Consider the following 21,771-nt stretch of genomic DNA (forward strand, 5'->3'; position numbering starts at 1 on the left):
GAGCCAGCAGAATTCCTTTGGGAATCCTGGCCCCTGCCTGTTAGACATGGCTAGGCTTATCCTCCTTGTCTGTGCTGACATAAGGCCCCTGTTAGCAGCCAAGTGTCACAGTTCAAAATCAGGATGATGCAGCTCAGGAGGCAAAGTTGTTAAATAGCCCAGGAAAATCTGTCTGCATTTTTGCTGTCTCCAGCTCATTTATTCAGAGCAACAAGGGAGTTGGGCACATTTACACAGTTGGGTTTGTTTAATGCTTTTGAAAGGAACCATAACCGGTTAAATACCAAGAGTATTAATGCTCTAAACATGCTGGAATATAAATATAGCAGGAGATAAAAATCCAGTCGGTCTCCGGTATTATGGAGTTTGGGGAAAGTTGAAGCTTCCTTTGAACAAACCAGCTCTAAACAGTTGCTCGCTTTCACAGCACATTTGGGAGAGATTAAAACATATATAATGGTACCTAAAGGGACAGATCTTCGGCTGGTGTAAATGGGTGTAGATCCATTAAAGTCAATGGAGCTTCCTCTGTTTCCATTAGCTGGGGATCAATCCCAACATCTCCTAAGCAAGTAATGGGGCTTTTATGGTTAGTTGTTTTGCTATAAAGCAAATGTTTTCCCAAGAACAAGGTGAAATGCAAGGAGGGCAATAACCATTTTGGAGGCTGGAGTTTCAAATGCAGATTTTCAGAGCTTCTGTTCTAGAAGACCAGGGCCAGCTGGTGTAAATGAAAAAAAATCCATACAATTTGAAATCAGCCTCATCTCTTATTCTCTGTGTCATTTAAACAAAGCAAAAAAGCAGAAAGCCAATCACTCCACTTATCTGATGTAAACGAGGCTGCTTCTTTCTACTTGCAAATCACATTCGCACTCCTTGGGCTGGAGTCACATTCCAGCCACAACATTATCCTTTGTATCCTTAGAAAATCATTTATTTTGAGAGCTCTGCAGATTGAGGTAACTTTGTCTACAGGCTGAATGAATCTTAGTGGCTGGACCACAGTGCTCTGATATCATTTGGGTGTTTACATCTTAAACTGTCTGGCAGCCACTTCCCATTTCTCCTGGTGGCTTTCTCAACTCGCTCTGCTGCTGTCTCACCCCCCGATAACAGCTGCTATATGGTACTTTCCAGAGGTGGGTGACAGTCATTATCCCCATTTTACAGATGGGAGTACTGAGGAAGAGAGTAGTGAAGAAGCTTGACCAAAGAGGCCAATTCCTTGGGCAGCACTGTTTATTATTTTTACACCAGGCCCTGAGTCTCTTGATACATGGGGCTGCATTCATGTGACCCACATGGGGTATGCCATGCCCTGCCTGCAATGAAAGCATTAGGGTGTTGCCACATCACAGCCTGAACCCTTATGAATGACTCACATTGAGCTCTATTTCAATGATGAGAGGGCTCGTCTCATCTCCTAATGATCCGGATAGCCTGTTGTGACAAGTGTAACTCACTGGTGAGTGGGTGCTACAGGTCCCCTCTGTGCTGCTCTGCAGGTGATGAGAGCCACAGCCCCTACCTACAGAACTTTAGCTGAAGCCATCGCAGCTCATGCTTTTTGCTCTATAGTTCCCCGGTTCAGTTCTGCGTGTTGGCCAAGAGGATGGGTGTCAGGCAAGCATTCCCATCCACGTGCCTGGCCAAGTGCACCAGGCCCAATTCTGTTCCCCCGGCACCCATCCACCCTGCCGACCTCCCTGAACCCCATTATCAAGTGACCTGGCCATTGCAAACTTAATGGCGTGGCAGCATCTGACTATGGTGGGGGCAATTTCTCTTTTCGCAGGATCATATTGTCTGTAACTTAACCATATGTATAAAGCCAATACAATTCGGGATCCCATCCTATCATCCAAATCTAACATAAAAGCAATGGGTGCGATATTTACGTAGAGTATCCTTTCTTCGTTGCACAGTGATGGAAAGCAGAGAGCTCCCGCGAGTGAAACAATGTTAGACTGTCAGTTTAGTGCTTCCTTCCTTCACGCATAGGTCTGCCATAGCCCTTCTGCCAGCCAGTTCAGTGGCTCACCCTTTGCATAAACCCCAGTTGTTTAAACGGCTTAGGAGTTTGTCATTGTTGTTATGAGTAGGAGCGGCAGCAGAAACAATCCGTACCCCTGTGTCCACAGTTGCACACGTTTCTTAGACCGCGTCAGGAGGTTTATTGCCTTGCTGCATCCTGATGCGCACTGAAGTCAGCAGGTGCTGGGCTCTGCCCCCTGTCCTCATGTCTAATCCCTGCCAGCTTACCAGCAGGGGTGCTTCAAGGGAGCTGTGCCTCTTTGGAGCTTTTCTCTGCTGGGTTGCGTCACAACAAGTATCTCAGCTGAAGGCTATGTCTATGCTAGAAACACTGCAGTGGCACTGTAGTGCAGACACTTTCGACAGCGACGGGAGGGGCTCTTCTGTCCCTGTCGTAAATCCACCTGTCTGTGGGGCAGTAGCTTGGTCAGAAGAATTCTTCCATCGACCTAGCGCGGTCTACACTGGGGGCTTACGTGTGTTTAATGACATCTCTCAGGGGTGTGAATTTCTGATCCGTAGTTGGGTCTACCTAACTTTCCAATGTAGACCACCCCAGCTCTCCCTTCCAGCCAGCTCCATGTTAGCATACTCTGCGCACTGCTCTTCTCGTGCTCTCGGCTCGGATTCACTGCCAGATGCATTCGCATAATTTCTCATCTGTTTCCTTTGTGCCTTATGTTCCCTTCCTGTGCTAACTCTTATGGAAGGACAGAGCTGTGGGTACTAGAAGCTGGTCCAAAAAAAAATCCATCAAAACATTTTCCCAACGGATAATGACTATTTCATAAAAATGGAAATTTTCACTGGAAAAAAAATGTGCTTTTGTCAAACATTTTTTGGGGGGGAGATTCAAAAGCTGAACATTTTTTAGGTGTGGGGGAGAAAAATTCAGTATCTAAACTTCTCGTGTTGGGGCGGGGGGAAACGAATTTCCCAACTTGCTCTAATGGTAACGGTGTAGCAGTAAGGGAGACTTCCAGAGGTACGCAGCTCCCACTGGCCGCCAAAGGGGGTCTGAATCCCTCACTCTCATTTGCGCCTTTGAACAGCTCTCCCTTGGTGGGCTAGCCAGCAGAACCTTGACATGACATTTGTTCCTGGTGGACCCATGGCTCTGCGTCATAGGGACAGATGCCTGCTATCTCCTGGTCTGAAACACTACTGTGCAATGCGTTCTACTTAGACTGTAAGCTTTTGTGGGCGGGAACGGGCTATTTGTTCTGGTTGTACGGTGCTTAGCACAATGGGTCCTGGTCCGTGACTCCTATATGCTACGATAAGACAAATTGTCACCAATTTCTAGGAAGCAGACGCAGTGGCATATTTCATTGATTCTGAAATCAAGCCATGTTGCACAATAAGTCCGTTCATCTGCAACCAATTCACACGAGTATATAGGTAAGATCCAGTGTTTAGGACGTAAATGTCCCACCAAGGCACCTATCTTAGCTTCATGTTGCTTCTTGGCTTTGTTAGGGATGTTGTTTGAATATGGATGCATTGTGAACTGCTTATTTATAGTGGAATTAATAAAAAAAGAAACCCAAGTCTGTCCCAGTAGCAGAACAAGGCTTCCACATAAAAATCTGAACCTTTGCTTTACTGACCTGTTTCTGGGTCTGCCAAGGTCTGAGCTGGTTAGCTCCACGCATACCTGCATGCATGGAACCCCAATGGGACACCAGAGAGCCCTCATGGTGCTGTCGTTGAGCATTCTTGGCCTGAGGAATCTGTCTCTTGCCTTTAGGAAAGTCATGTTACTTGGTACCTGTGCAGTTTATTGGCTGTTGTGCCATTCGGTAGCTTTTGCCCTACTTTCTAAGCACCTCTGCAATAAAGGGAAATACACGTATCTCCATGACAACAAACCTGATTTTTGTTGTGATGTTAAGGTGTAGTTAGAAACGGCAGCAAGTTGCTATGGTAATGGAGAATGCCATCTGGTTGCCATAGGAACTACGGCAGGCTACTCAGACTGATTCAAGTGAATGTCTTCTGAATTCTAACCAACCAAGTTTTGGAGGCATTGCTGAGGAGGCCTGAGTGACACAACCCAATGATAGTGAAGTCTCAAAGACATATTGGTCGTGTAGCTGTATTAGTGCATTCTCAGAGGATATAGGAGGGCTCCCTGTAAGACATTCCAAAGTGCTTTGTCTAGCCTACCTCCGAATAAGTCGAGTAGTGGTGCCTCCTCCCAGCTCCTTTGGGAGACTACTTGATGTCTAACTGCCCATGCTGACATGAGAGCCTTGTGAGATGGCACCTCTGTGACAGTGTCAAGGGTGATCTTGCTTGCACTGGAGCCTGCAGAGAAATTATTGGTAGGTTCAGTGGAAAATACCCTCTCTCAAATTGCTGCTTTCTGTCTTCATGGGAAGCATTAAGGGCTGTTCTTCTATGGTTAGATGAGTGTCCTGGCTTGGAACCCTGTTGCAGTTGGCCTGAGTGCTGATAGCTTGGTAACTGCTAACAGATTGGATCACGGAAGCAGAACAAGCTACTGGCGTAACCTTACCTCTGTGTGCACGTGTAAGGAATTCCTGTGGGACTAGGGTCAGAGGCATAATTGGAAAGGAAAATGGAACTGATCCGTGAGGAGCCAGATGGCTGGAGGGTGGGATTCGGTGCTATTTGCGGTAACTGCCCAACTCAATGCTGCAGTAGAGAGGCTTCCCAAAAACAGCATTAAAGCTAGCAACGGTTTGAAAAGAGACTACCAGCGCAGGCTGTTGTCACATCACCCTATCGAGCGTTGGAATCTGGCTGTACTGGGTTATGCCTTTGTGCAGCAGACCCACCCCAAAGACCTTTAATGAAGCATTTCAAATCACCTAGTCATTTCACGTTCACAAGCAACCTCAAGCTGCCGTTACGGAGCTGTGCCAGCCGCCATGCAGAAGATCCTGGGGACAGAGCTGACAGCTGAGGTTTTCAGCACAGGGAAGAGGCTGCTTTCCTTATGCCAGCTAATCACGAAGACCCAATGGGGAGACCGGGCAAGGTGCATGAAATGGAAACCTGAGAAGAAGCAGGTGATGGTCAGTGGAGATGACAAATGAAAACTCATAAGTGGGGCATCACCACCATATAGCCTACGAATGCATATGTTTCAGTGCAGGGCTCGACGGGGAGGGCATGGATTCCACCCAAACCAAAGATGACGACACACCGTGGGAGATGCACCATCAAATCACTCAGCTAGGGGATGTATAGATCAGTCAAGTAAACACAGAAATCTATGTTCTTTGGGAAGCTGCTGGGGCTGACCTCCTATGAAAATATCTGGCCTCAATTTCTGGAAATTCTGTCTTTCAGGGCTCAGTGCATCACTGTACCCACCACTGAAATGCAGCTACCTCTGGATGGACTCTGCCTTTAGGCCCAGGAGATTTTTAAGGGTTTTATATGACAGGGAAACCCAGAGCCTCAGGCAGCACAGCACCCCCTAGCAGGGCCGCCCAGAGGGGGGGGCAAGAGGGGCAATTTGCCCCAGGCCCCGAGCCCCACAGGGGCCCCCACCAGAGTTTTTCGGGGCCCCTGGAGCGGGGTCCCTCACTCGCTCCGGGGTGCCCGGCAAACTCGTGTGCGGCCGGGCGCAGGAGCTTCTGCCGCTCCCGGTCTTCGCCGGCGGGGGGGTCCTTCCGCTCCGGGGCGGAAGGACCCCCCGCTGGCGAATTACCGCCGAAGACGGAGCGGGACCCGCCGCCGAAGTTCAGCCCGGTCTTTGGTGGGAATTCGGCGGCGGGGGGCCCTTCCGTTCCTGGACCCGCCGCCGAAGTGCCCCGAAGACCCGCGGCGGGGGCCCCCCTCCGCCGAATTACCGCCGAAGACCAGGCTGCGCCGCAGCGGGTCCCGCCGCCGGCGGGGGCCCCGCCGTCGGGCACTTCGGCGGAGGGTCCAGGAACGGAAGGGCCCCTGCCGCCGAGACCCCGGGCCCTGCCCCCTAGCATGAAGCAGGGGCACTTTTTACATGATAGTGGGAAGAGCATCACCTACTGAATTACCTACACTGCTTCCTTATAGGATCCTGGAAATGTCCCCCGTCTGAATACCCACAAAGCTAGCCTGGGCTTAGCCATGTGAGATTTGATATGATTCCAGCTCCCAGTGGTCACAGCTATGCACATACAAAACACCATTTAGCCTTCAAATCCATCTGCATGCTGTCCGGTGGCGTTTGGATTAATTAAATGAATTCTTACCACAGCATCATTGTGGCCATTAAATATTTATGCTGAGGGAATGCAGGAAACGCAGATACACTAGTTCTAACAGTAGATGGGAGCAGCAGAGAGACGTCAGATGGTTCAGATGTATGTTTGGACTCTGTTCCTTGAGACAGAATTATAGCAATACTGGGAATTCACTCCAGCTCAAACGAGACTTGGAGAAATGCTGCAGGATAATAGACTAGAAGGGTGCATGGTCAGCACTGTACTCTAATAACTCACTGAAGAATTTCCAGCAGCCAGAAGGAATAACCACAGACTATTTTAATACAGCCAACGCAACACTGATGCAAGGCAAAGGATTCACTGTACGTACACAACTGTCATCTGTTTATTCATAAGGTGGAATTAGACTGTCACCCGACCCCTGCACAGCCTAGCTAGCTAGCATGGATGGTTTTGCTTCCCCGATCCCTGTTCAGCATAAGTCATTGGACATGCCGAATCAATAAGCTGATCTTGTATCTTGATTCACTGGACCAGTATTGGGAGACCCAGCCCCGTCATTTCTGAAGCCAGAAACTGTGTGGTTGACTTTTTGGACCAGCTCCTCAGCTGTTGTCAATCAGGATCAGTCCTCTATATAATTTTAACACCTTTCTCTGTTCTGTATGGTGCCCACTCATGCCCTTGGTCTAGAGTATAACTTGTTCTATATACGAAACAATTCACCTACATCAGAGCAGTTAATTATGCTAATTTTGCAAGCCTATTCACCCTCTGATTTTTAAGTGTATTCCTGTTTTGACCCAATGTTTAGCCCTGCATCCATGTCCAAATAAATATGAAAGTGACACGAATAACTCACGGAACTGGTGATGTGGAATAAAAACTCTCTAAATTGCAATACACAGTAAATAGAGCTTTACAATTAAACAGTGTTCAGTCTGGGACTACAGGAAACCATTGGAAACATGGCTTGGAAATTCCAGGGCTGCCTCTATAATTGTTCTCAAACATTCTCAATCCCCACTATTGTTTGAGGAAGGTGGTGTTTGTTTATGAACACATCTAGCTAGTGATTTAAACTGGAAGCAGTTAAGATGAGTGAAATGCTGTCTCATTGTCTTCAAGATGCAGACGTTCTGATCTTTTAATATAGTTATGCTATTTGGATGCTCCTTAATCCTATCTGCAGGGGGAAGGAATTTGCTGAGTTTAAAGGTACCAGCATTCTTTTTTTTGGCGGGGGGGGGGAGGAGTTTTTCTTTTGACTTTGGGTTTTCATGCCAGTTTCCTGTTGTGCATATCATAAAAACAGCACACAGAGTTCAGCCATTTGGCAGTTTCTGTTCTACTGCAGCCCAGGATTGGACTAGCAGGTGGTGCTGCAGGTGGGGAATAGCTTACACTAGCAGAATTTTGTGGAGCTCGGCACTTGAACAACAGGGGGTGCTGTGAGCTAGGAGTGAATTAGTCTGTTAGAGTGGGAAGGTGGAATAGAATGGGATTCTGTAGGTAAGAAGTGAGGTGCACTGGCAAAAATCAGAGGGAGTCATGCACACGCCATACTATTCACACTATATTTGGGTATGAATGGGATTAGTCCCTCACGCTCCAATCAAGTGAACACATTTGACTTGCTGATTTAAGTGTGTTTGTTCTCCCACCCCTCTTTCCACACCCACTGTGTGGTGGGGAGAAGGAACTTGATGTAATGAGGATTATTGAAATAATTCTCCATCCCCTCTATAAAGTCTCAGATAACACTGAGACCTAATGTAGTTGTCTGGATTCAGTTGGACGTGATTAATTTTTTTGCCCCCATTCCAAAACACAACTAGACATTGACTGTAGCAAGAGGACCGGAATACTTTTCAGCAGTGCGGAGTTTGACTTGCGGCAGGGGAGGGGACTGTGTGTGTGTGTGTGTGTGTGTGTGATGTATCTCTCTCTCTCTCTCTCTCTCTCTCTCTCTCTCTCTATATATATATATATAGAATTGTCATTTAGCCACCTTTTTCAACACTGTTGTGTTAAGTGGTAATTTGGCGTTCTGCCCAAGTTTGAGGCATCCTGGGTCATGCTGGCTTCAAAGTGGCAGTAATTTTTACACTGAGCTTCCATAATTTGATTGTTTGAGCTGGTCGATTTGCATCACGCCAGGGTGGGGGGATGCTGAGCTGTTGGCTCCCACTTTAAAGGAGATGTCATTTTAAAAGAGTGGAGACTCTCTCACAGATGCTCAAGCACGAATGTCTTAAGTTTCCTCTTTCTTTTAGAGCAGCAGCAGTTCTGGCGCCTGGAGGGGATGTGTCCTGTGCTGAATGTGATATTGTAGTACTGGAGGAAACAAGAATTTAAGAAACATTTAAGGTCAGCTGGGACAGTGGGCTAATCGAGAGATGGCTTGCGTCTGGAGCAGGAACTTCAGAGGGTCTGATTAAGGTCCCCTAGGGTGGAAGTCTGCTCTGAGTCTCTAGAGGTGCAGCTGAGGAGAAAGTGCTTTAGGTGCTTTCACGCCACCTTTGTCTCCAGGCTTCTGGGCTGCCTCAAGAGGCCAAAGACTCCCTAGCACAACCCAGACAGTGCTGGTGGGCTGCCCAAGTTACAGCAGTCTTCCACGGCTCATTACAGACAGTAGCACTGCTCCAAATCTCTGCAGTGTTATGTGCTGTGGCCCCACCCCAATACACCCCTCCCGCCCCCTAGAAGCCCCCTATGCCAGAGACGGCCTGTCTTCTGTTTCTGTGCCAAGGGAATTTTTCCCTGTTAAATGTGGTGCCTTTAGAGGCCCCTTTATGCTGCTCCAGGACAGAGGCTGGAGTGAAAGTGAGAATCTCACCCCAGACTTTGCCAATATCCTTAACAAATAATCCTACTCTGGCATTGCCAGACGGGATCAGACTAGGGGTCCATCAAGACCAGTATCCTTTTACCAGCAAGGGCCAGCACTAGCTGCTTAGCAGAAAGGCATAAAACTCTGCAGTGATGGGATAACCTGTCCCCAGGGAAAGTTCCATCCTATTTCCTCTCAACTGGAAGTTGGTTTATGCCCGGAAGCTGGAGGATTTATATTCCTTCTAAAACTTGGTAGCATTTATGGAGCCCTCTGCAAACTTTTCACAGCCCCATGGGGCTGCAGGTCAGTATTGTTCCTATTTGACAGAGAGGTCCAGAGAGGAGCCTGCCGCAAGTGTGAGCCCAACACAGACAATCCTGGCTCCCGGCTCAGACAGCTAGACCAAGGTGCAAATGAATAGATGCAGTTGTTAGTGATTGGTCGAAAGTTTGCATGCTCAGGGCAAGTGCAAGTGCCAACATGAATGTGTGAATAGCCATCTCTGGCCTCTCGCCTTCCCTCCCACGTGCTGTATAAATTCTCTGTCCTGGTTCCCTGTCTCCAGAGGGCCATTGCTAAGATTCCGTTTGCATCCTCCATGACCTGATAGTACAATATCCTCATGATGGTTCAATTCGCTGAATTATTGCCCCTAATGGGAAGCTAGCGAGGACCATGATGCATGTGGTGCTGTGGCTAAACTGGTAATGATGCTATTGCATGTGCTAATTAACCTTTGGGCGTCCTTCATGGATACTCCACATGAATGCTGATCTTGGGCTCCCGCATCATTTAGAAAGAAAGCTGCTGTCACCAACACACCAGCTACTTCCATGCTGATTTTATTTGCATGCAGGATTTTTCCTGTGCTGTACTTGTTAACATGTGTGTATTGGTATAAATGTATTTAACGGCCCTGCAGAGCTTTGGAAGCAGGCGGCATTTTCTGATGGGACACATTGAGTGCATATGTGATCTGTGGTTGGAAAACATGTAGAGCCAGACTTTCAAAATAGCTGAAGTTTTCCCAGTCTTCACGCTCCATAACTGGGACAGATTTTTCAAAAGCACTTAGCCCCCAGCAGCTTCAGTTGTGACATTTATGTAGGGTCAAATTTTGCAAAAGCTCTCGGCACCTCATTTGTGAAAATCTGGCCTAATTATGAGGGGTAAGGCCCAGAAATGGGAGCTGAGCGCTGTTGAAAATCTGTCCCCAGTTGTGGGTGTTTGAGCTGTTCTGAAAATTCCAGCCTCCAGGGAAGAAACTTCTAAGCTCCTCCCTCTGACATGAGACAGGAGTTTGGGGAGTGACATTGTAGCAGTTTTCCATGTTACTTTGGGGCACTCGCTAACCTTCTACATGGCCCTAATCCTGCCAAACCGGACAGGCTGCAGCCATTCCTCCTTGCAAGCATAAGTAATATCCCCTTCTGTAAAGCAGCATGGAGTCCATTGCTTTGGCTGACAGCAGCTCATATGGCAGATGTTCAGGGAGCTTTCCTCAGCTCAGCTCCTGCCTGTTAAAAATAACTCATTCTCCCCTCCCCCATCACCATCACCCTCTTCATTTTCTAAGCCATTTAAAAAAAAAATCCTTTTGTGGGAGAGGAAAAAAACCTCTTCCCCAGCCAGTGCTTGGGCTACATTTAGCAAAATGGCACTGGGGCAGACCTAGGTGAATCGCAGAGCAGTAGTGCAGGCTTCCTGTATTTCAAAGCAGCTGGAGGGACAGCTCAGCTCAGTTCATTTCAAACTCCAGCAGAGCTGCTAATCCCGGCTCGCGTCACAGCCCCAGTCAGTGGAATGTACATGGCACCCTGCTGCTGAGCATTGCTGTTTATTTTAGCATCCAGCTTCTCTGAGGTGAAGGGTGTCCTGCAACGGAACTAGAAAGGTCCCTTTATCTCACATTGTGGCTGAGTGGCTTGGTCATGGTTGTGCAAAATGCACCCAGGCTATCAGTGCTCCCAAATGCTTTCTGCTGAGAGACTGACATCGTAACTCCAAGGCTGTTACTCAGCTTAGCTGCACGGTCACCACAGTGCAGAGGCTTCCCGAGAAACCTTCACTTTTTCCAGGATCCTCCTTGAGGGATGAGATTAGATCCCTTTCATTTATAAAACATGCTATTGCTTGCTGGGTATTTTTCTGCATTAAGCCAGTGACTCTCTCCCAAGCTGTAACACAACTGGCCGTGTGACTCCTGAGGGAACGCAAGTCTGCCAGGAGAGGGTTGCTAGCCCCGTGCTAGAACGTTCACACCGTGAGCCGCCGTTAGTAGATGGAAGCCTCCGTGTGCTGATTGATGTGCATTATAACTGATCCTGAACTCCCCCGCCACATGCGTGAGGATAGATGCAACTCCATTTCCCTAAATGAACCACTGGGGAGTATGTTCCCACAAGGAAACATCCATGTCAGATGCTCACCCATGGGTCAAAGGGGCTGTTTTACAAAATCAACTGGGGAGGAGGGAGCAATGAAAACCAGAGAAGACGCTAGTCCGAGGCGTGCGTGCGCTCTCAGTGGACTCTGCAGCCTGAGCAGCAGCTGCAAGAATTGTCTGAAACATGCTCTTTGCTGTTGTTTTGTCGTCCTCCTGTCCCAGCCCCCATTTGTTTCATCCACCAGTTGTGTATCATTAAAACCCTAGACTGAGCTCTCTGGGGACTTTTTATGATCTGTATTTGCAGCACCGAGCACTATGGGGCCCTGTTTCTTATAGGGGCTCCTAAGTGCTACTGTAATTGGGGTTCTTACTCCTTGGACAAGCTCACTATGCACATATGTAATGTATATATTGAAAACCACACCCACACCCCCATGCTCCTGCAAACGTACATTTGTACGTGTGTCTCCCTCAGAGAGAGACACGTACAAATTCACCCCGAAACACACAGTTGCGCATGCACTTCTAAACACACACACAGACCTAAACACCTTTACAAATGTTTTTAAAGGTTTGGGGAAAAGTGAAGCCTTTTCTGCCCTCATTTCATTTTTTCCATTTTTACACTTTCTCCTGGATGAGATGAACCTTGAACCAAAATCTCCTTTTGGCTCAGCGATAGGAATGGTCCACTGACACCTGGACAACACACGATGCAGAAACTTGCATATTGGCTTTGAAACCACATGACTTTGCTTAGTGCCTCTTCATGAAGGCTAACTGTTTGCTCCTAACGCTTTGTATCATTTCTGTTAATTCGTTGCCGGGGAAGAGGCTGAAAGACTGTGCTATGTGATACGATCTTTCTGCCTTGGCAGCAATATAATGCAACTGTTTATTTAGATATAGCACAAGGGCCCAAATTCTCTTTGGAAACATTCTTATTAAAATATACATTTATCTCCTGGCTTTTGGTGGAACAATTGTAACAAGCCACAGCTGTGAAGACCAACTGAACAAACTATCAGGGAATTATGTAAACAGCTAGAATTATTGTATCTGGTCCTTTGATTATTTTTTTATGGCAACTAAAAAGAACTTGTTTTAATTAAAATGTTTCCAAATTGGGGGGCCCCCTGGGAGGCTGTCTTGCCTACCTCAAAGCAATCAGACACACATCTAAAGGAGGCTCCTTCAATCTGCAGCAGCCCAGTCTGAATCCCCTTCCAAAATGCTTCTTGGTCCAATCACTATGCAAACATTGACCTTTGCGATTCTGAGTGAAACGGTCAGATTCTAAATGCTCCGCAGGGACCCCGTCCCCAGCCAAGGGCTAAATGGAAAGATCTCTGAGGGGAGATGCCATTGAAAATGGATGGAAATTAGTTATTTTGAAATAACTTGCCCCAAACCAGTGGGACAGTCAGGTAATCACCTCCTAGCTGGTAAGGTGGTTGCCAGTGTATTTTAGTGTTTAACCCTATAGTCATTCGGGGATAGTAAATGTAATGATAACACATATATTTGTAACCAGATATTCCCTGAGAAATTCTATTTAATGCTGTACTACTTATTGCATAGCTGTAGATATCACACTTTGTAATAAGGGTAACATAATTACAGTGTAGTTAAATTGTAATTGTAGTGCAATTATCTGGTGGTTCTGCTTATCTATAATGACCACTAATTCATATATCAGAAAGATAACTGCCGTGTAAGGTCCTTGATACACCCAGACACTATGGTTGAAATTTTCATAGCTCCTTAGCAGATTTGGACAGCCAATTCCAAAATTAAGATTGAGCTGGACAAATTTATGAATGCAGTTGTATAATGGGTTGTTTGTGATGGTAGGGGACAGGGCTCAACTGCCTTGTATTTCACTTCGGGGTTTATGTCTTATGTTCCAACAGCTAATGCTGCAGCATTTCAGCTGGTCACCAGCAGGGGTCAGGAAGGGATATTCCGTCTGCCCCACCACCACATATTCAGGGAGGGTATTTTTATCTCGATCTATCAGGGATGGTCATGGCAGGAGATGAGACACTGGACACAGAGGGCCAGGGCTCTGAGGTGGCACCAAGCATTCTCTCTCTCACGCGGGGGCTTGACTGGCTGGTCCTTGCTTGTGCTCAAGGTCTAATTGATCACTATAGGTGAGGTCAGGAAGGAATTTCCAAGCAGGTCAGAATGGCAGTGCCTTTGGGCGGTTTTCACCTTCCTCTGCGGCATATGGGAGCAGGTCACTTGCCAGGATTATCTGGCTCGCTCTCACTTCATCGCTTCCCTGCCATTGTGGGCTGTAACACTTTGATCTCATTTTGCTTGTTGGGTTTAGTGTGTGGGAGGCTGAGAGGTGGTGGTGGCCTGAGGTACGCGGGATGTCAGACTAGATCTGGGGGTGGCTTCTGGCCATAAACTCTATGAATGATTAATCTGATGGCTCTATTTATACCGATATTCGTAGGCTAAGATTTTCAAATGTGTTAACAGGGGTAATAAGGAAATCACTCATATCATTCACTTTCTGGTTATAGGAATTAGTGGTAATTGCATAATGAAAAGCATAAGCCTGGTGTGATCACAGTGTAATTGCAATGTAATTACACTCCTCTGTAAAGTGTGACTGAAGGCACTTTCTTCCCTTCTATTTCTGCTTGCTCCCGGATTCCTTCCTGTGCTCTGCAGGATGCAAATAGACATTCAGAAACAGAGCCCCGCCCCTGCCAGTTTTGCCCTGGATGGAAATGGCTCTGTTGCCTACTGATGCTGCTAATTCCTACACTAACAGGACCACAGTAATTCTGGATTGTTTCTTTTTGCTGCCACTGTTTCGTGCATTATGCTCCACAAAAACATGTCGCTGTTACAAAGCCCCCATTCTACTCCCTGCCCAGTCCTCATCATGCTGCAGAGAGACAGGCACCATGAATCTCCACTTTCGTTTTCACCTTGTCCGCTTTGCTGTATCAGCAATGCCAGCCTTGCTGACCCCTGCTCAGTTCCTTCTGATGCCTCGGGCTTGTGGAGCCGCCTTTAAGGCTGCCCCTTGCATGGAGCCCTCGCTCTGTCTGAGTCTCCAACTTCTCCTAAATAGTCACTTCTCCAGCAAGCCCCAAGAGCCCTAGTGCAAGTTTGCTGGCTCCCCCTGCGCCCTATTATTTTGGTGGAAGTGAGATGTACACTGAATGCTCTAAATTAACCCGCCCCAGTATGCTTTGTCTTCTGTGACTATTTAAATCACAAGCTTTCTGGAGCAGGGAGTATATTTAGGTCTTTCCCCAGTGCTAAGTGCCGGTGAGTGCCTAATAAACAATAAATACATCCCTTTTGTTTGCCATAGAAATCAGTAATGAGCTAATTCCTGGTGGGATTCCTGGTTCTGGCCTATACCGTGCAGCTCTGTCAAAGCAGGTGCTTCGCTGTCTCTTAAGTGCCATTGAAGTCAGACCCTCCTGTCACTTTCAGCCCATTCCCCAGAGATGGTTTGCAGCCTCGTCCCTCTCAGCAGGTGCTGTTCATTCAAATCCCAGCAGATGCTGAGCCCCTTGGTCTCTGGCACCTGCCAGATAAGATATTCTAGCAGACGCTTCTGAGCCCCGCTCCTTCCAGCGTGCACCATGCATATCCTGCCGTGTCTGACTTTCCGATTGCAATATCAACAGCTTTCACTGTCTGCACTGCAGCAAATGATCTTATAAAAACTCTGCTCTCATGCATCCAAGATACAGGTACGCATCTGCATGTACACAGCCTGCTGGAGCCAGGTGGATTTTTGCAAATGGGTCACTGGTTCAAAATGAAATTTTCTTTTATTTTGATTTACTAACTGGACAAGTAACCATTTTCTCTTATTTGCTTAGTCGGCACTGCATGAAAACCCAGTGTTCTGGTCCATAACTTGCTGTTCAGGTAAATGTATTACATTGAGAAATTCAGTCATCAGGGCAGATCCTCAGCTGGTGTAAATCAGTGTGGCTCTGAAGTCAAAGAAGCAACATGAGCTGAGGATCTGATATTCTCTTCTGAAATACAACTTTGAAGAAGGGTTGGTGTGTGCAACTTAGCTAGGAGTAAACAAAATGATTGTCTTAAAGGAGAGGGGGAATTGAATGCACTGGCATGCTGATTTCCTTCTTTTTATTTCAAGATGATCCACCAACTGGCAGCCACTGGACCCACCCACAATTTATGAATTCTGTTGTTCCGTATGGAAACAGTGCTCCATAGCAGCAATGCATTTATTCCTCCTGAGCATTGCAAAGACATTCAAGCTAAAAGTAGAGTATTTGCAGAAAGATTTTTTGGGGGGGAGCAAGTTCTAGTACTCAACTGGCAGCCAGTGGTCCATAGCCCCTTCCAATATGAAATCTAATGCAACCAGCTGGGTCATATTTCTTCCTTCCAGGATTTGCAGATGAATGCTCAGCGCTGTGGCAGTGGTGTTTACAACTGCAATTACTTTATTCCTGCGGTTAGCCATATAAATTGTTAGACTATTTTGCAGTAAGACATGCATTTCCATTCCAGTGCAAATAAGCACCTCGCCCCCACTCCCACTCCACCCCACTCATACTGGAAAGAAGTGAATCATAAAATATCAGTCTGGAAGGGACTTCAGGAGGTCATCTAGTCCAACCACCTGCTCAAAGCAGGATCAACCCCAACTAAATCATCCCAGCCAAGGCTTTGTTAAAAACCTCTAAGGATGGAGATTCCACCACCTCCCTAGGTAACCCATTCCAGTGCTTCACCACCCTCCTAGTGAAATAGTGTTTCCTAATATCCAACCTAGACCTCCCCTACTGCAACTTGAGACCATTGCTCCTTGTTCTGTCATCTGCCACCACTGAGAACAGCCGAGCTCCATCCTCTTTGGAACCCGCCCCACTTTCAGGTCATTGAAGGCTGCTGTCAAATCCCGCCTCTTCTGTAGACTAAATAAGCGCAGTTTCCTCAGCCTCTCCTCATAAGTCACGTGCCCCAGCCCCCTAATCAGGGGCGGCTCTAGGAATTTGGCCGCCCCAAGCAGGGCGGCACGCCGCAGGGGGGCGCACTGCCGGTCGCCGGTCCCGCGGCTCCAGGGGACCTCTTGCAGACATGCCTGCAGAGGGCGCGTTGGTCCCGCGGCTCTGGTGGAGCATCCACATGCATGCCTGCAGGAGGTCCACCCGAGCGCGGGACCAGCGAACCCTCTGCAGTCATGCCTGTGGGAGGTCCGCTGGTCCTGTGCCTCCGGTGGACCTCCCGCAGGCATGACTGCGGAAGGTCCACCGGAGCCGCCTGCCGCCCTGCCGGCAAAATGCCGCCCCAAGCGCGCGCTTGGCGTGCTGGGGTCTGGAGCCGGCCCTGCCCCTAATCATTTTGCTGGACTCTCTCCAATTTGTCCACATCCTTTCTGTAGTGGGGGGCCCAAAACTGGATACAATACTCCAGATGTGGGCTCGCCACTACTGAATAGAGGGGAATAGTCACTTCCCTCGATCTGCTGGCAATGCTCCTACTAATGCAGCCCAATATGTCGTTAGCCTTCATGGCAACAAGGGCACATTGCTGACTTATATCCAGCTCCTTGTCCACTGTAATTCCCAAGTCCTTTTCTGCAGAACTGCCGCTTAGCCACTCAGTCCCTGTGATTAGTGTGGCAGTTTTATCTCTCTCTCTGACTTGGCTTTTGGATGAGAGCACAGGGCAGTTTAGTCAGTTAAACTCAGTAATGACCAACTAATTGAAGACTTGTTATTTGGGTGGCCAGGCAGCTTGGCTGACCTGCCAACTGCGGGTTCCATCATAGCCGAAGTTCATGAGGTGACTTCACAGCTATAATTTTCCAGTGCAGATGGTTCTTCAGCCCATGTTTTTCTGACTGACTATAATGTATTTCATCAGATTAGTCACTGAAGCTAGGGCTGCATCTGGCCCATTGTCAGCATCTAAGCAAAATCTTTGGTTGGTGGTTGTTGTGAAGGGACTTCCAAATGCCTAACTGGCCAACAGGTTGGCAGGTTTACTCAACCGAACAGGTGCCTCCCTTTATCTCTTACTCCTGTTGTTTTCTCTTTAAAAACTCCTGATTTGCATCTCTCTGCAGGGGCCCCTGCAGCTCCCTAGCTTAGCCTCTGAAGCCTACTGTCCTCTGGTAACGGAGTGCTGCTTGAATTAATATGGCAAATGAACTGACATTAGGGTAATTAAGTCAGCTTTTTTGAATACTGATTTTCTACCCTCTCTGAGCATCTGCACTGGTTAAATTCCCAAATCCCAGCTTCAGCAGTCAATGGAGGTTTTGGAGATGGTTTCTGTCCTTTGGATCTTCCAAAGTTTGGGTCAGAAACCTGGAAAGGATCTGATCAGGACACTTTCCCCTTGCTATGGTACAAACTTTCCATTAATGTGTTGATACTATATGGATGTTCAGAAAACAATGTGAATGTAGCTATGCAGTTGTACCAGCAGTACTATGCATTAGCAGTGGGAGTAATAAAGTGCTGACACCCCCCTGGGAGGAATTTTTATATATATTTGAATCTCGCTTAGTCTTAGAGCTCGTTCAGTTCTTGGTTTCTCTACTTTGTCTTCCAATGGAAGTGGTGGAAGCCGTATTGCTCAAATTTGTAAAGTTCACTTGGACAAAGTTTTTCAGAATGGAAGTTCTGCAGGGGGGAAAATCTCCCATTGGACATCAGGGAAATGGACTAGATCAGACTTAATGAATTTTTCCATGGTATTTTGATAGGGCTTCATTCCATGTGAGATCGTTTCCACTGCACACCACCTGGTTTATGTGGCTGTACGAGCTTTTAGAACATGTACACAATGGCATTCATATCACCTCTTTCCTCCTCACTTTGTTTATCTCTGGCACTGGCCTACAACTCGCTATAGCAAGTGTAATCTTTATCTCTCCATTGCATCCTATCACAAACAGAATATAGCTCCTTTAGAAATCTCATCTTGCTGGTTTTTTCTTCCTTTATCTCGTCTGTTTTTCCAATCATTCTTTGCCACTCTCCCTCTCTTTTCATGTACCTGCCTTCAGTTCCTCTTGATATAAGCACTTCATCTCGTGTGAATAAATTTAATTATAAGCAGGAGAAGTAGAAGGTTGCAGTATCAGAGCTTCCTGAGAAGAGTCACCAAACAGTGGCTGATCTTACATAGCAGATGTGCGGTAATAAAAGGGTCCAACAGGATAGACTCGCTTTCCCAACCTAGGCTAGAGGAAACTCCTCGCCTGGATCTCAAGTCAGACCATCTCTGTGATATGGTTTAATCATTGGAAAACCTCTTTGTAATTTTGACATTTTTGAAATGTAATATTTCAACTTGTCATTTAGAAAATTTAGCTAGATGGGGGGGAATCCCCAGAGGGTAAAAACCCTCACAAATGAAATAATAAAATCCTTGTGAGTTAAATGAAACAAGGTTTTTTTAAAGATTACTTCGGCCACCGAACTGAGAAATCAATTATTCACTCGGCTCTAATTAATCCTTCTGTCTCTCCGGTGCTTTGTGAGCCTAAATACACCATGGTGGTGGCTACAGCAGTGATGGACCCATAGAAGTACCTAGATAGAATGGGCCCCATATCTCTGATTCTAACCTAGCTCCTGAATGAAACTGGGATTTCCCTTGCTTCCTGCCTCCTTGTACTCAGATAGCAGATTTACATGTTAATTTTGGTTGCTCAAAAGGGCTGTTTGGAATTAGAGAGGAAGCCACGCAGTGACAAAGCCAGCAAGGAAACCCCTGCATATTTCTGGAGAAGGAGCCATACTGACTGTGCCATTTCCACTGCTCCAATTTACCGAGGGATTTCCAAGGGCTCTGCTCTTCCAGACCAAGTATTGTTTTTCCACAACCTCAAGCCGAATTTCATTAAATTAAAAATGCATAAAGCTACAACCTTGTGGGGTCCCCCCCCCCCACAATTTTAGTGTTCACAGAAGTAGAAAGGATTGATATGTCAGTAACAGCAGACTGGTGGGAGAAGAATTTATGACCCCAGAAGTGCTGAGCCACGAGCAATGGAAAGAAGCGTTTAAGTCTTTCTATTAAAGAAATCTTATTAAAAAGTAAAACAAGCTTTTCACTGTTTGAGGCTTTACTTATTTCATTAGAGTGATACCAATTCGTCATAGCTGGAGAGTCAAAATCAATTGTCTAGTCCATAAATGAGCAAACTCTTTGAAACAGCATGTAAACATAAAGGGAATTGAAGACTTGAATGGCCTGTTTGGTTCAGGGAGGAAAGTCAGAGCTGCCCTGAAGGAAAAAGCATTCCTCTTCAGTTCCCCCTGCCTGGATTGCATCCACCAGGTGCCATGAGGCATGGGTATTGACCTTGCAAAGATTTGTAGCACAAGGGGATTAAATCCAGGGCCTGATCTGGGCACCTCAGTACCAAAAAGCAGAAAAAATTGGGAGGATATCATCAATTGCTCCTAGCACCCAGAGAGCTTAGCTTGGTTGAAGGGGATGGAAATAGGGATAATGGGATGAAATGAAGCCAAGGAAAATATTTGGACTAGATTAATCTGCAGTTTATATATTGGTGAGCACTTACGTGCATGGGGAAGATTGCTCACCCTTGTGACTATGGGTGGCACACTTGGTCTCATAAGAAGTTTCATTGATACAATGAGAGTGCTAGTCAATTTTCACTGAGCTCAGTAAGGGTTACACCCTCTGGCCCTAATTTGAACAGCAGGAAAATATTTTGGACAGTAAAATCTATCAGACTGTGAAACAGTCTTCTCAGGGGAGGTGTGGGAAGCTCTTTGCTTGAGATATTGACAGCTAGACTGGACAACGGGACTGCACGGTCAGCAACAATGCTGACCAGAGCTCCTGGAGAATAAACTATATGAACTCCCCTCTATTAGCTCCAGTGTCATAGAAGCTTCAAAGCAGGGAAACTAGAATTGAATTTCCCTTTCTAGCCCTGCTGCTCTTGCTTTCCAGATAGGCCCATGCCAGGGCTTATTCTTGCTTTCCAGATCTCCTAATTTCTTGTGATTTTGGCATTTTGAACACGGATCCTCTCCCTGAGGCGGAGCGGGCTCTGTGTGCGCATGACTCAAGCGCATTCTCCAGGCCCTTCTGGAGAACGGATGGGAACGAGAGATGCTGTGAATGGAGCTTCTCTCTCCAAATGGCTGATAGAGTAAGTGGCCATGTTCAAGCCGAAGTGAGCCAGCTGCTATTTCAAAGGGCTTTGGGGAGATAGTCTCTTCCAACTCCCCTATCCACTAATAGAAAAATATTTTCTTTGTCTGTGCTACATAATCGGTGGGTCTTGCACGCCAGCACTATTCTTCTGCCCTCACAGAGAGCGAGCCTTGAAGGCTGAGTAGCTGATGCGGGCTTTTTACTTCATCCAAGGTCAAACATGCTGGGGATTTTTTTTAATAGCGAGACATTACCATTTGCCCTGCTGATGCACTTAAAGCAGGACCCATCAGATCTAATTGATTTGCAGTCACTTTGGTCAGAGGGTGAGCTAAACTTAAATACCAGAGATGAGAGGTTAGTTCAATCGCCTTCTGTGCTATTGTCTCCTCTCTGGCTGTTCCAGGAGAGGTGCTGCTTTGAGTCACTTCCATGACAAGGCTCTGCCTCTCCTTATAAAGCTATTTCAACCTGTTTTCACTTCATTTACTGTATTCATGTCAAGAGGAACGTGTTTCTCACAACAATGGGGCGGGGAGGCTGCCAAGTTCCGTTTGATAAACTGATGAGTGAGAAGTCTGGTGCTTCCTGAAGGTGGTTTCTGAACATGCCTCTATTCCCTACTATCTTCTCACTGCAATACTCCAGCTTCTGTTTTAGCAGGTTCCCTTGATTCGGCATTTTGTCACCACACACAGCTCCATTAACCCTTGTCAGAGCAGTAAAATCAGTCACTGGACGAGACTGATAGGTGAGCAAGACAATTAGCTGAATGATGAGCTCAGAAGCTCTGATGGCATTCACGACACAAGGGGGATTAATTGCACCTGCTGCATGATCTCAGCTACTCCCTATTATGACAAGGGTGGCTCTAAATTTACCCCCAGACTTGCCCTCCTTCCGAACGCTGCAATGTGGTGACCTCAGAATAGCTGTAAGGTGGAGCTGAGATCATGTCACATGGTATTTATGATGAAGAAATGAATCCTCCCCAAAGTTTTCCTTTGCCAAGTTTGGCCCCTGATCCAGATTCTCAAATCTGGTGCAGATTTGCTGATTTACCTTATTTTTGGTCGTCGTCATATATTCCACCCTGGATTCCACAGTATGGCTTTAGCAGCCTAAATATTTCCTGGTAGCAAAGCTGAGCTACTGCT

General features: G+C 46.8%; 1 protein-coding gene across 6 annotated transcripts in view; it reads left to right on the plus strand.

Annotated features, from left to right (window-relative positions):
- LOC120375811 overlaps nucleotides 1–21,771 on the plus strand; it is a 371,245-nt gene that overhangs the window by 207,813 nt on the left and 141,661 nt on the right. The window contains exon 10 of one of the 6 annotated variants that reach the window (XR_005586800.1): nucleotides 19,138–19,460. The exons of the other annotated variants lie outside the window; for them this stretch is intronic. The gene's annotated coding sequence lies outside the window, so the exon portion shown is untranslated. Of the gene's footprint in view, nucleotides 1–19,137; nucleotides 19,461–21,771 lie in introns of those variants that run through there. 6 annotated transcript variants of the gene reach the window in all.

The sequence above is a fragment of the Mauremys reevesii genome, linkage group 12 (genome assembly GCF_016161935.1).
Source record: "Mauremys reevesii isolate NIE-2019 linkage group 12, ASM1616193v1, whole genome shotgun sequence".
NCBI classification, from domain to species: Eukaryota; Metazoa; Chordata; order Testudines; family Geoemydidae; genus Mauremys; species Mauremys reevesii.